The sequence below is a fragment of the Neomonachus schauinslandi genome, chromosome 9 (assembly GCF_002201575.2).
Source record: "Neomonachus schauinslandi chromosome 9, ASM220157v2, whole genome shotgun sequence".
NCBI lineage: Eukaryota > Metazoa > Chordata > Mammalia > Carnivora > Phocidae > Neomonachus > Neomonachus schauinslandi.
In genome coordinates, this window is record NC_058411.1 from 93,420,656 (window position 1) to 93,436,384 (window position 15,729).

Here is a 15,729-nt window from a genome sequence, read left to right on the forward strand (position 1 = left end):
TGTTCATTTTAGCCATTCTGACTTGTGTGAGGTGGTGTCTCATTGTAGTTTTGATTTGTATTTCCCTGATGCCAAGTGATGTGGAGCCTTTTTTCATGTGTCTGTGGCCAACTGTATGTCTTCTTTGGAGAAATGTCTGTTCATGTCTTCTGCTCATTTCTTGACTAGATTTTTTGGTTTTTTTGGGTGTTGAGTTTGATAACTTCTTTATAGATCTTGGATACCAGCCAAGTATCTGACATACCTGATATGTCATTTGCAAATATCTTTTCCCATTCCATAGGTTGCCTTTTATTTTTGTTGACTGTTTCCTTTGCTGTGAAGATGCTTTTTATCTTGATGAAGTCCCAAAAGTTCATTTTTGCTTTTGTTTTTCTTGCCTTTGGAGACATGTCTAGCAAGAAGTTTCTGTGTCCGAGGTGAAAGTGGTTGTTGTCTGCATTCTCCTCTAAGGTTTTGATGGATTCCTATCTCATATTTAGGCCTTTCATCCATTTTGAGTTTATCATTGTGTATGGTGTAAGAGAGTGGTCCAGTCCCATTCTTGTGCATGTAGCTGTCCAATTTTCCTAGCACCATTCATTGAAGAGACTGTCTTTTTTCCATTGGTTATTCTTTCCTGCTTTGTCAAAGACTAGTTGACCATAGAGTTGAGGGTCCCTTTCTGGGCTCTCTATTCTGTTCATTGATTTATGTGTCTGGTTTTATACCAGTACCATGCTGTCTTGATGATCACAGCTTTGTAATATAACTTGAAGTCAGGCATTGTGATTCTCCCAGCTTTGGTTTTCTTTCTCAGCATTCCCCTGGCTATTCGGGGTCTTTTCTGGTTCCATACATATTTTAGGATTGTTTGTTCCAGCTCTGTGAAAAATGTTGATCATATTTTGATAAGGATTGCATTAAATGTGTAGGTTGCTGTGGGTAGCATAGACATTTTAACAATTTTATTCTTCCAATCCATGAGCATGGAATGTTTTTCCATCTCTTTGTGTCTTCCTCAATTTCTTTCATAAGTGTTCTGTAGCTTTTAGAGTACAGATCCTTTACCTCTTTGGTTAGGTTTATTCCTAGGTATCCTATGGTTTTGGGTGCAATTGTAAATGGGATCAATTCTTTAATTTCTCTTTCTTCTGTCTGATTGTTAGTGTATAGAAATGCAACTGATTTCTGTGCATTGATTTTGTAACCAGCCATATTGCTGAATTGCTGTATGAGTTCTAGCAAGTTTGAAGTGAAGTCTTTTGGGTTTTCCATACAGAGTATCATGTCATCTGCCAGGAGTGAGAGTTTGACTTCTTTGTTGCCAATTTGAATGCCTTTTATTTCTTTTTGCTGTCTGATTGCTGAGGCTATTTTTGCTGTCTGATTGCTGAGGCTAGGACTTCTAGTACTATGTTGAACAACAGCGGTTGAGATTGGGCATCCCTGTTGTGTTCCTGACTTTAAGGGTAAAGCTCTCAGTTTTTCGCCATTGAGAATGATATTCACTGTGGGCTTTTTGTAGATGGCTTTTATGGTATTGAGGTATGTTCCCTCTATCCCCATACTGTGGAGAGTTTTAATCAAGAAAGGATGCTATATTTTGTCAAATGCTTTTTCTGCATCAATTGAGAGGATCATATGGTTCTTGTCCTTTCTTTTATTAATGTGATCTATCACGTTGATTGATTTGCGAATGTTGAACCACCATTGCATCCCAGGAATAAATCCCACTTGGTCATGGTGAATAATCCTTTTAATGTACTGTTGGATTCTATTGGCTACTATCTGGGTATTTTGACATCCATGTTCATCAGGGATACTGGTCTGTAATTCTCCTTTTTGATGGGGTCTTTTTCTGGTTTTGGGATCAAGGTAACTCACAGAATGAGTTTGGAAGTTTTCCTCCCATTTCTATTTTTTGAAATAGCTTTAGTAGAATAGGTATTATTTCTTGTTTAAATGTTCGGTAGAATTCCCCTGCGAAGCCATCTGGCCCAGGACTCTTGTTTTATGGAAGGTTTTTTTTTTTTGATTACTGCTTTAATTTCCTTGCTGTCTATTGGTCTGTTCAGGTTTTCTGTTTCTTCCTGTTCAGTTTTGGTAGTTTCTAAGTTTCCAGGAATGCATCCATTTCTTCCAGATTGCCTAATTTGTTGGCATATAGTTGCTCATAATAAGTTCTTAAAATTGTCTCTATTTCTTGGGTGTTGGTCGTGATCTCTCCCCTTTCATTCATGATTTTATTAATTTGGGCCCTTTCTCTTTTCTTTTGGATAAGTCTGGCTAGAGTTTTATCTATCTTACTAATTCTTTCAAAGAACCAGCTTCTAGTTTCATTGAACTGTCCTACTGTTTTTCTGGTTTCAATTTCACTGAATTCTGCCCTAATCTTTATTATTTCTCTTCTACTGCTTGGTTTAGGCTTTATTTGTTGTTCTTTCTCCAGCTCTTTTAGGTGTAAGGTTAGCTTGTGTATTTGAGATTTTTCTAATTTTTTGAGAGAGGCTTATATTGTACTGTACTTCCCTCTTAGGACTGCCTTTGTTGTATCCCAAAGGTTTTGAACAGATGTGTTTTCATTTTCATTAGTTTCCATGTATTTTTTAAAATCTTTAATTTTCTGGTTGGCCCTTTCATTCTTTATTAGGATGCTCTTTAACTTCCAATTGTTTGAGTTCTTTCCAAATTTCCTCTCATGATTGAATTCAAATTTCAAAGCATTGTGATCTGAAAATATGTAGGGAATGATCCCAATCTTTTGGAATCTGTTGAGACCTGATTTATGACTCAGTATGTGATCTATTCTGGAGAATATTCCATGTGCATTCTGTTGCTTTAGGATGGAATGCTCTAGTATATCTGTGAAGTCCATCTAGCCCAGTGTGTCATTCAAACTTCTTGTTTCCTTGTTGGTCTTCTGCTTAGGTGATCTGTCCATTGTTGTGAGTGGGTGTTAAAGTCCCCTACTATTATTATATTCTTGTCAATGTATTTCTTTAATTTTGTTATTAATTGGTTTATATAATTGGCTGCTCCCAAGGTAGGGGCATAAACATTTATGATTGTTAGATCTTCTTGTTGGATAGACCCTTTAAGTATGATATAGTGTCCCTCTTCATCTCTTATTACAGTCTTTGCTTTAAAATCTAATCTGTCTGATTTAAGGATTGCTACCTCTGCTTTCTTTTGATGTCCACTCACCACAGCTTATTGAGGGGTCTGCAATCTTTCTGACTTTCTCCCTCTTCCTGACTTTGCTCCCTGAACTGGGCTTCCCCCCCTTCCTAGCCCTGTGCCCCCCCAACCCAGTCCCCCAGTTCAGGGCTCTGAACCTTGCTTCTGCCAAATTCACTCACTCCAAATGTGTGGATTGTTTCTATACTCCTCTGATCCTTTTCCTACTTGTTCAAAATAGTTGAAGGTTGATCTAGTTGTACTCAAAGGACAAGGCAAGTCCAGGGTCCCTCTACTACTCTGCCAGCTTGGAACCTCCTCAAAGTGTTTTCTCAGGTTCTTATTCTTAAAGCAAATGTTCTTCTCACCTACTTTAGATCAGATCATTGAGAAAAGACCCTATGTTTTCATGGTTATGAACAGCAACTTTGGAGTCAGTTTATAATCAGGTTTATACCCTAGTTCTACTACTTACTAGTTATGATACCTTGGGCACATTACTTAACCTTTATGATGTTTCATTTTGTTCAGGTAGTTTTATAATAGTGCTTCCAACCTATAAGTGTTGCTGTGAGGATTAATGAAATCAGGAAAACATTAAAACAGTAACTTACATAGTAAGAGTTAAATATTCTTATAAAAAATCTCTGTAAGGGAAATAGATATCCCAAGAACTGAGGTATGCCGAGTGGAAATCATAAGAGAAATAATTCATATTTGTTGGACAATGAATGTATGGCACATGGAACTCCCTGCTTCAGGGTAGAGATTTTAAAAATAAAAATAGAGGGCATGCTGCTACCCTTGACACATTAAGCAGATTGAAACTGCAAATATTCTAACACATGTAAGTATCCACTGTCCTAAGCTCTTGCTAGAATTAAATGTTTAGAGGCTGAGAGAGTCCTGGGAGACCACTGAAAGTCTCTGTAATGGATTTATATAGATAGCCCTATTACAGTTCCAGGGCTGTCAGTCTGACCCAGACTATTTACCTTGCTGCATCTGAATTTCCCACAAAATTCTGATTTCAATATTCACTTTAACAACATCTGTCTAGGTGGCATCTGATGATTCTTCTGGCAAGTATTCTCTATTCTTCTAGTAATGACCTCCTCCCTTCTCCTTGGCATATAGATGAACTAGTCAGTCAAGATGTCCCATTCTTCTCTTGCCAAGAGATCAACCAGGACCTCCTGGAGCAGCATGTATTTCTGACTTAGTTATGGATAAAAACCTAGAGCATAAATTTAGAGCCCTCTGGAATTTTGCCATGGTTCTCGGACCTGAGTAAAATGAGTTGCTGCTGCAGTTACTATCATTCTGCTGTCCAGTACAAAGGGGAGGGATTCCTTCTCCCTCTTCTCTAGCCCCACTTCATGGTTGTTCCCCCGTGTGCCAGCCTCAGACCAGGGTGGGTTCAAGGGAGCAGCATTAGAGACTGCCGAGAGTCCAGGCCAACTCCTCTAAAGGTTGTTCAGGTCTGGGCCTGAGTCCTGGGGCCCGGGTCAGCTCACTTCACCAATCAGTGCTCCCAGGGCACTTTTCACACAAACACTACCTAATTAGATAAGATATTTTACAAGCTGAAAAATCTGTGGGGATATTGCTTTTTCAAACATACTGGGGAGTGTGTGTGTGTGTGTGTGTTTTAATACCTTGCTTTCCTCCTAGGCCAAATCAACTCACCCATGACCCATGTCATAAGTTCTGTCTGAAAGCCCCAACTATCTGCATCCCACAAAACAGGCACCCTTCTCGATGGGGACTTTTCTGAGTATCTTTAGCAAAACACCACTTAAATTTACATACAACTGTGAATTTAGAGTTATACCATCTTTCCGTTAGAACTACACCGTTAGTACTACAGTTTATCAGAGTTAGAATTTAAAACATTGAAAATATTTAATAAAGCCAAAGGATCCTGACTTTCAATTTATTCTGTAAATATAATTTTGAACACATTCTTGGCATCAGTCTCTGTGCTGAAATTAGGGCAGACAGGGTGGCTGGCAGAGTGAGTGATTAATATAATAGAGTTTCTACCCCAAGGAGCTCATACTCAAGCAGGGAGTCCAACCCATGAATGATTAGCTATAATACAGAGGACACCCTTTAATGCTTGCTTAATCCTACTAGGTTTTAAAAAAGGAATACAATAACCATGTGTAGAGAAGACAGTGTCTTGGATATTGTAAAGGCCTAAGGAGAAACTGTGAGACAAATGCAAATCCTATTCCAAATTCCAGTAGATTAAATGAAAATTAGGGAAAAACAACTGTATATTTATCAAACATCTGGAGAGGAAATAATTTTTTATGTCAAGTAAAAGAAAAAAGCAGATCATAAATGAAGACATTTACAAATGGAACTACTTAACATGATTTTTAAAATATTTCAATATATGAAAAATTTTATTTTTTAAAGATTTTATTTATTTATTTGAGAGAGAGAGAGTGCATGAGCAGGGGGGAGGGGCAGAGGCAAAGGGAGAAGCAGGACTTCCCCCTGAGCAGGGACCCCTGATGTGGACTCAATCCCAGTACCCCGGGATTATGACCTGAGCCGAAGGCAGACACTTAACCTACTAAGCCACCCAGGCGCCCTTTTTAAAAAATTTTTTTTTTATTTTTTAAAGATTTTATTTACTTATTTGAGAGAGAGGGAGAGAGAACAAACATGAAAAATTTTAAACCACCAAAATAAAAATACAGACTACAGACTGAGAAAATAATGTAGCAATTATGATCAACAAAGAATTAACCATTTTTATTTTATTTTTTTTAAGATTTTATTTATTTGAGAGAGGAAAATGAGGGAGAGAGAAAGAGAAGGAGCAGGGGTAGGGGCAGAGGGAGAGGGAGAAGTAGACTCCCCGCCGAGCAGGAAGCCTGATACAGGGCTCAATCCCGGGACTCCAGGATCCTGACCTGAGCTGAAGGCAGACGCTTAACCGACTGAACCACCCAAGTGCCCTGACAATTTTTATATATAAAGTGTTTTTAAACAAAAAGTCACAAAGTCCTCAAAAGACAAATGGGGAAAGGATTTAAGTGGATATTTAATAAATAATGGAGTACAATTAATAGACAACTATTTGAAAATTATGTTCAACTTCACTAGCAATCAAAATAATAAAAATTAAATCAAAAAGTTGTATCACATTTTGCTTATTGTATCAGCAAAAGTTTTAAAAGAATATAAACCAGCAGTGTGACACTAGTATATTAAATATTTGTTAATGAATATATAAAGAGATAAATTGGTGAATATTGGGGGAAATATAAGATACAAGTTAGTTTTTTTTAAGATTTATTTATTTATTTTTTTTGACAGAGAGAGACACGGTGAGAGAGGGAACACAAGCAGGGGGAGTGGGAGAGGGAGAAGCAGGCTTCCCACTGAGTAGGAAGCTGGGTGTGGGGCTCGATCCCAGGACCCTGGGATCATGACCTGAGCCGAAGGCAGACACTTAACGACTGAGCCACCCAGGTGCCCCAAGATACAAGTTGTTTTATTTTTTTATTTTTTTTTTGTTATGTTATGTTAATCACCATACATTACATCATTAGTTTTTGATGTGGTGTTCCATGACTCATTGTTTGCGTATAACACCCAGTGCTCCATTCAATACGTGCCCTCTTTAATACCCATCACCAGGCTAACCCATCTATTCATGTGACTAAAGGTACATATATGGAAAAATACAGTTGGAATGCTGCTCATTGTTCTTTATCCCAGTTTTCTAATTTGTAAAATGGAGAAAAAGAACTGTATTACTTTCAATATTCTTTCATTATTTAATTTATTTTTCCAAGTTTTCTCTTTTCCCCAAATTTCTGTTACGGTATTGCTTACACTTTTGAAATGCAAATCTGTAAAATAAGTCTTCAAAGTAAATAAAACAAAAGCCACTTATATTAAACATAGATTATTATAAAAGAGGGGGCAGTGTAGCAGGGAAGTCTGAGATCAGGGCGAGTCACAGTTCAGGGGATGGTAATAGAAGAGCTGGCAGTCCAGGGCAGGGACCACCAATACAACTTAAGGCATTAGCCATGCCTGGGTTTGGAGCGCAGGCTAGGGGGACCTAGCTGTAAGAATGTGACCCAAGTCAGGGCTGGTGGCAAGGTGTGTTCAGGTCAGTTGAGGGTGGTACAACGTGATTTATCTGAGAAGGACATCCTGAGCAATGAGATTCCTAGTTGTGATTTATCTCCTCCATAGCTGCATTTTCCATGAAATATTCTGCATCCCCAGTGAAGTTTCTTTCTGCACTTGAATCTAAAGAGTAGGCTGTACAGTAATGGAAGCATGGGGGTAAATTAGCACTGGGGAAGGCACCACAGAGAGAACAGAAAAGACCAAGACTTGTAAGATAAAACTGAGGCCTATCAGTAGTCAAAGAGCTGGGGAGTAGAGCTGCCTGCATTGCACAATACTCAGAAACTATGCAGTGTTGTGAACAGTGTGCTCCTATTTCAGAATTACTGGAGTGGCTTTCTAAAAATGCAGATTGTTGTGGTCCCAATAGTTTATTTTTGCTTGTGTTTCCCTTGCCTCAGGAAACATATCTAGAAAAATGTTGCTATGGCTGATGTCAAAGAAATTACTGCCTGTGTTAACATTTCTTTAAACGGAGTTTTATGGTTTTAGGTCTCACATGTAGGTCTTAATCCATTTTGGGTTTATTTCTGTGTATGGTGTAAGAAAGTGGTCTAGTTTCATTCTTTTGCATGTTGCTGTCCAGTTTTCCCAGCACCATTTATTGAAGAGACTGTCTTTTCCCCATTGTATATTCTTGTCTCCTTTGTCACAGATTGATTGACCATATAAGTGTGGAGAAAAAGGAACCCTCATGCTCTGTTGGTATAGCCACTGTGGAAAACAGTATGGAGGTTCCTCAAAAAATTAAAATTGAAATGCCATATGATCCAGTCATTCCACTACTGGGTATTTACCCAAAGAAAACAAAAATGCTATTTAGAAAATATATATGCACCCCTCTGTTTATTGTAGCATTATTTACAATAACCAAGACAGGGAAGGAAACCAAATGTCCATCTATAGATGAATGGATAAAGAAGAGGTGGTATATATGATAAAGAAGAGCTGGTAATCTGTGTCTAATATATATATTTTTTTACTTTGAAGCCATATACATATATATGTGTGTATATATATATAATGAGATCTTGCCATTTGCGTCAACATGGGTAGACCTGGAGAGGGTTACGCTAAGTGAAATAAGTTAGACAAAAACCATGCTATATGATTTTGCTTATATGTGGATTCTAAAAAACAAAACAAATGAATGAACAAACAGAAAAGCAGAATCAGACCTATAAATACACAGAGCAAACTGATGATTGCCAGAGGGGAGGGGGATGGGTGGTTGGGTATAGGTGAAGAGGAGTGGGAGATACAAGCTTGCAGTTATGGAATGAATAAGTCACAGGAATAAAAGGTACAGCACAGGGAATATAGTCAATGGTATTGTAATGGCATTGTATGGTGACAGATGGTAGCTCCATTGTGGTGAGCACAGCATAAGGTATAGAGTTGTTGAATCACTATATTATACACCTGAAACTAATGTAACATTTGTGTGTCAACTATACTCAAGAAACAGAAAAAAAAAAGGAAAAAAGAATCTAAATAAGTTAAAAAAAAAAAAAAGCAGATTGGGAGCCTCATCCAGAACCACTGAATCCCAGTCCAAAGATATGCATTTTATGCATATTCTCAACATGATTCTCATGTACTTTAAAGTCTGAGAACCCTTCAAATATCAGCATATTTAAGAATCATCAGGAAACTGAGGCACTGTGCCTGGGGGACTGTCAAGGTATCTGCATTTTTAGCAAGCATCTTGGGGCTTTGAGGCAGGTGGTTCACATATTGGATTTAGGGAAACGATGTTATAGGTTGTTTGAATAAAGTTAAAAATTGGCAGAAAAAAAAGAAGCACATGACCTGACTCTGATTAGATAGATCCTAAGCACAGCATCAGAATGGCATCCAATTCCTTCTTTGTTTGCTCGTTTGATATTCTAGTCCTGGTGAATTCAATATTTAAATAAACACAATATGAAAACTTTGTGAGAGAATCTTGTCCTTTCCTATTCCCGCACCATCCTTACTGGTTATCATGTAGGTTGTGAACATGCAAAGGAGTGACTTTTGTGAGCTCACTTCTTGAATGTGAGAAGTAATTTCACCCAATTGAGCCTCCCAGAACTCTTTCACTGGTGGCTGCAGCTAATGCCTGAGTAAGACGAGGTGTCAAACACCCCCCTTCCATCTGGCTATGCCTGTAAGACTGGAAATTAGAGTAAAGTGGGAAGATACTAGGCTCCCAGAGTTCAATAAATACACAGAGGAAGGAAAAGAAGAAAGAAAAAAGAAAGTTGAGTTCTCTCACATCTCCGGAGGGAACTTGTACAAGTGAGTATATCAGTTCTTAGCTATAAGTGGACCTTGATTGTCATTTGTTTGAAGGCAGGCTTGCTGGTGATGGAGATTCAGGGCAACCCGCATCCCAAGACTCTCACAGGGAAAACTTTGGATTTAAAGAAATGTAACAAAGTGGTAATTCAGACTGTGGACGGAAATGTGACATGGGGAGGGGAGGCGGTGGGTAGGCCTCTTTCCTGCACTCCTCAACACACATGCAAGTTCATTCACATTTTAGTTCTGTTATTCTTTCTCTAGAAGACAGGAAAGCAGATACAAAGTAGATACAAAGTGGAACCAGCCTTTTTGGCTTAAGACAATAGGATGTGGGACTATGTAAACTTTTTGGCTACTTTCACTGATTTTGTTAAACTGGTAAGAACAGATACTACACTTGATCTTAGCCAAAAGGCCGAGAAGCGATACTACTTTCACTGATTTTGTTTGAGAAATTTTATTTTTAAATTATTTGTTAGCTACTTTCATTGATTTTGCTTGAGAAGTAGTTTTGTTCTGTTTTAGTCTTTGATTACTATTTCCTATTTGGTCCTTCCTAAATTTTTAGTAACTTAAAATACAGTCATCTGTCTTAGAGGGAATAGAAGGAATGGCGGTGTTTTCCTAAAATATCGTTTAGTTTCACATGTTCCAGGGAAGTAAGACCTTTGAGGGGCTTGGGCGTGCTGGTTGCAGCAGGATCAAAAGAAGAGAACCCAGAAAGGGAAGTGAGATGAGGAGAAAAAGTTGCAGATGCTTTTTATAAGAAATGCTCCCTCTGCCTCCAGCAAGAGGCTCCTACCAGAATTTTATTTGCTGAAAACTTGGGTGGTTTTTAAATTCTGTTTTAATAAGGTTGATTGATTATCTACTTTCAATCCTAATTCATTGTTTTTATGCTTGTTTTTTGTTTGTTTTTGCTTAACAAAGCCACTCAATTGCAGAAGCAATAGGGACTCAAATCCGTGGTGTATTGAGGCCCTGTTTGTTCTCCCCTCCCTCCTTGGCCCTCAGGCTGCAACTGCAAGGAAGGAGCAGGTATTTGGCCTCAGGCCCAGTTGCTTTCCTTCTGTTGTCAGCAACTGTTTTCTTCTCTCCTAAGCTGATTTTATTTTCTTGCCCTGTTGTCTTAAGTCGCACTAATTAACAGTCTTTTTGGTGAAGGCCAAGGTGAAAATATCCTCTCAACCTTCAACTTTTCATAGCTTGTAAATGATCTTCCCTCTCCCTCAGAGGAGCATCAGTCTGTGACATTGATATTTTTGTCCCCGTCTAGTGAGCCTTTTCAGTGTCGGTTCCCTGCTGTGACAGCCACGTCAATGCTGAGCATAGGGACTGTCCCAGTCCTCACAGCTGATATTACAGGCTGTCTGGGGCTTCTGGAGATGGCACACTCCCATTGCCTGGTGACGGCTGGACCCACAGGGACTCGAAAACTGCCTGTTTTCCAAACCAAAGACTAGTAGTAAAGTAAGGATCGTCAGCCAGATGCTTCTTCCTGCAAGTGCCTGTCATCGGAGAGCCTCTAGCCCACATACCATGGAATTTATCTGGTATGCTCTTGTGAATTCGGGGCATTATGTAATGCTTTAGAGAACTTTTTAGAAAGATGGGGACACTAGGGACTTTTCTACAGTCACAATATATGTGCTTCCCTGACTTTGCAGGAGAGAGAGGTGAACAATGGGATGTCTTTTCTTCTCCAACCTTGGTTTGTTTCCTATCATATGTGGAGGTATAAGCAGCTCTATGATTCATGTGAATTTAATAATATAGAATTGAAGCAGGCATTTTCTAACTTGATACGTTTTCCCCTAAAGTTTTGCAATTCTCTCATTTTCATGGTAGCATAGTGTAATGGTTAAACGCGTGGGCTCTGGGTTCAGTTCCTGGCTTAGACACTTACTGGCTCTGTGAACTTGCATAGTTTATGTAAGCTTTATGGTGTCTCAGTTCCTTTTGTTAAAAAGTGGGGGGGTTAATAATTATGCCTGATCCGCGGAGTTGTGAGGATAAAATGGAGTAGAATGTTTGGCATCCTCAGAGACCGGTCTGGTGCATCACAAACAAACATACTGGCATGCCTATCAGAAGAGCCTGTTTTCCTAGGAGACGGGTGCATGCCTCAGTGAATCAGTGCTCTTTAGGGTACAGCTTCCCAGGTTGGATAATGACTTAACTCCCTGATTGGAATCAGAGAAGGATTCTCAAAGGATGGATCCTTGTAGCTGCTTAGGTGCTGATTTCTAAACAAAATGTAAATGTGCTCATTTACATTCCAGGCCAGCCCGTGTCCATCTCCAATACCACCATGTGATTGAGGCACACTGTAATATTCCAAGAAGCTGACACGATCTTCTGTAGAAACAGTGTTAATTTCAGATTCTAGCTGAGTATACTCAATAACTGTAAATCCCAGAGTTTCCAAGAGTAAGACTAGATGTCTGTGGGTACTCAATCTTTATTCAAAGGCATAACCCAGTTGTCCTTTATACTGGAAAAGATGCCACATATAACATGATACAGTGTTCTCAAGTATCTAAAGTTTTGGTGAAAAATAGTCTACAGCCAGCCTCTGAATATTACTATATGTATACTTTAAAATGATTATCTTCATACAAATAATATTGCAAAAAAAAAATTATTCATTATATTCTTACCACCTTTATCTTATTATATGGTTATAGGATTATATGACACTCCCATATCACATTGCTTTTCTTTTCCATGTTCTTTTTTAATCTTTATACATATACATATGCTTTGTATATTAGACTATAATGTATAATTTTGTATTTCATTCTTACCCATTTAGCCCTGTTGAGCATTTTTTCCTTTTATAACAAAATCCTTATAATTATTCATTTTAATGTATAGATAGATAGCATTCTGCTGGATAAGTGTATTGTGTTTTACCATTATCTTCTTTTGGAGTACTAAGGTTATTTTTGTATTATTGTTAACATAACCCTCTAGCATATTTGTGCATAACCTCCTTCCTTTTCTCTGGGATTTTTTTTCTCTAGCCATCAATTTATAAAATAATAACATATGCATGGTTATTATCTAGATTGTCTTATTCTTATAAGCTTTTAGCTTCTTCATGTATAAGGCCCTTTCAGAATAGACTCCAGACATTGAGTTGAAGGAGGATATTAAGCATGGAGACTGAGTGTGGATGAAGTCTTCTCCAGGAGAGCCATTTGTTGTCTCTCAAAAAAAAAAAAAAAGTATTTTACATATTCCAGGCACTCTTAGGCCCTGAGGATATTATGAGCAAAAAGACATGGTCTTTGTCCTCTTAGAGACTGAATCTAGTGAGGGAGTCATCTTTAATTAAATAATTGCATAAATAGATAACAAATCACACTGCTAACAATAGCTGCAACAATAAAATGAGTGTATGTTTTGAGGGTTTTATTATGGCAAGGACTAAGGGTAATTTTCTGAAGAAGTAATATTTGAGCTTTGTTGTGAAAGATGAATAGAAATTAAATTAGGGGGCCAGGGTGTTTTCTGGGTAGTGGGTAGAGCATTTGACCACAGAATGCTGTGGCAGGAGGGAAAAGGATCATTGGAGATAGGAAATGCTATACCAGGGTAGCTGGAGCACAGATACTAAAGTGTCCTCTGTTTTCTGGAACAAGAAGCTGCATTGCTCTAGAATATTTACTCTGAGTGAGAATGGGGGAATGGATTGATTGCTTTTATTACTTTTTTATTCTGCAAACCTTTCATTGCTGCTGTAAAAACTGATTCTAATATTGGTAAAAGCCTTCAAAATTGCTTGGTGGTCTCTATATGCTTATTAAAAATAATATCCCACTTATAATCTATAAGAAAAAAGTTGTCATATCATTTATATAGCTCCTTTTAAGAAAGGAAATTTACATCTGTGACTTTATGTTAATAAAAAGAATTTCATTTCAAGTTGACTTCTGAGCCAAGCAAAGCAAATATAAATATTCTGGTTGACATCAAAGTTAGACGAATCTCTGTAGAGATTATATATTGCATATGAAAGGAAGTCAAATGGCTTAAATATCTATTTATTATTCTCATAGCTCTCCAATCTAATAACTTCTTCAGTGGTGAATCAACTTTCTAAATGTCAGGACAAATTATGGCTATTTATGACTTAATCTTTCTCTGGGCTATAACAGACTCAAAATGCCTGCACTTTCACTCTGGCATGTAGGCAGCAATGGGTGGAATTTGTTGTGCTTTGGGTCCATACAGATAGATAGATATGCATAATGGTGCGCTATGGCCACCTTCCATCTTCATGGCACTTTACATTTTCTAAAGCATTTTAATATCTCTTACTGTATTAAAAATCCAGTTTTAGAACTGGAATGGACTTTAAGCTTTAGTTTAAAGGTGTTTTTAACAAAAAGCAATGGGCTTAGAGAACTGTGTTCAAATTGGAGCTCTGTGATCTACCAGCTAAGTGGCTTTGGGCAAGTCACGTAAACTCTGTCACACAGGCACCTCATTTCTACACTGGGGTTAACTAGTACCAAATGTGCAAGACTGGCTTGGGCGATAATTGAGGTCATAAATGAGAAAGGTTCCCAGGAGATGTTTAACCTATATGAATACTTTTAGCAATACAGCACATGGTCACACACAAACTAATATAGGCAAACATATTAGGATACAGTTCCCAGCCAAGTACTACTGGCTCAGTTTTACAGGTGATGAAATGGAATCAGATGGGGACAAGCTGCTTATTCAAGATGACTTATCAAGAATGAATCACAATGATGGCGCCTGGGTGGCTCAGATGGTTAAGCGTCTGCCTTCGGCTCAGGTCATGATCCCAGGGTCCTGGGATCGAGTCCCACATCGGGCTCCCTGCTCCTTGGGAGCCTGTTCCTCCCTCTGCTTCTCTCTCTCTCTCTCTCTGTCTCTCATGAATAAATAAATAAAATCTTTAAAAAAAAAAAAAAAGAATGAATCACAATGAAATGCACGTCTCCTGACTCTTGGTCTATCATATTTACCTCCATTCTCCTTCACCTTTGGAATTTCTTTCCCTGCCTTATGTTGTCCTCTTTGGGGATTTATTCCTTTTCATATTAGGCAGAAGATAAATAGCAACATGGATGGGTTTTATTAACATGACCCTCTGACCTCAAACTAGCACCGTTACATCTTAGAAAAGACATCTCAGACCATAAACTAATGACTTACAATGGTAGATAATGCAATATTGCAGAAAGAAATTAAGCTGGAGATTGTAGTGACTAGCTGTATGATTTTTAAATAAGACAACCTTTCTATGCCTTATCAAAAAAAAATGATATTGGACTGGGATATAGCTATGAACTTTTCTGCCTTTTTCAAATATTTTGAGAGTCCATGCACAGAAGTAATAATTAAAGTGCCCATTACTTATCAGAGCAGTTATCAGCAGTGAAATGCTTGAGGTGCATTTCTGTAGTATTTCCTAAGCCATTATATACATTGTACTAGAGGTTTCTTCTATTAAAATATTTCAACACTAAGTTGGTAAGGACTTCCCCTGGGACTTGATGTATTCATTTTGTATTTATATATGTTTGTGAACCACAGCAGGAATAAAACAGTACCTTTTCTATTCCTTGTTTACTGAACTACTACTTAACCAAGAACCAGATCAAATGACAAAATTTTTGTGATGCCTTCCCATTCACCCAAGTGGAAACAATCACACTCAAAGCACATAGTTATAACATCCATCAGGAAGCAGTGTGATCATTTGTTTGTATGTCTGTCTCCTATGTAAGACTCATGTATTTTCAGAATCTATAGTAGAGCTGGCACATGATAGATGCTCAATAATTATTTACCAGATGATAGAAGATTCTGAAAAAATTTAATAAGTCTCCATGTGTCCGTCATTGAGTGTACTAAACAGAACAAGTTTTAGATTATTCTAGGATTCTTTTCATTGCATATTTGATACTATGTGGTGTTTATGGTAAAAACAACAATGAAGAGGGTTGTGACAAATCAAGTATCCAACAGCCCTGAGGACTTGCAGCAACTTCCCCTGTGACCCTTGATTGATACTCAGAAGTGACTGTGCAACCCTATGTGTCACATCTTCCTTCAGTATCAGCTGTCCTTACA

General features: G+C 38.0%; 1 non-coding gene across 1 annotated transcript; it reads right to left on the bottom strand.

The window, feature by feature from the left end:
• Positions 1–9,848: 9,848 nt before the first annotated feature.
• On the bottom strand, positions 9,849–10,039 carry LOC123325965. Its single transcript, XR_006540796.1, has one exon. It is a non-coding gene; the product is annotated as a U2 spliceosomal RNA (small nuclear RNA).
• Between the last annotated feature and the right edge of the window lie 5,690 nt (positions 10,040–15,729).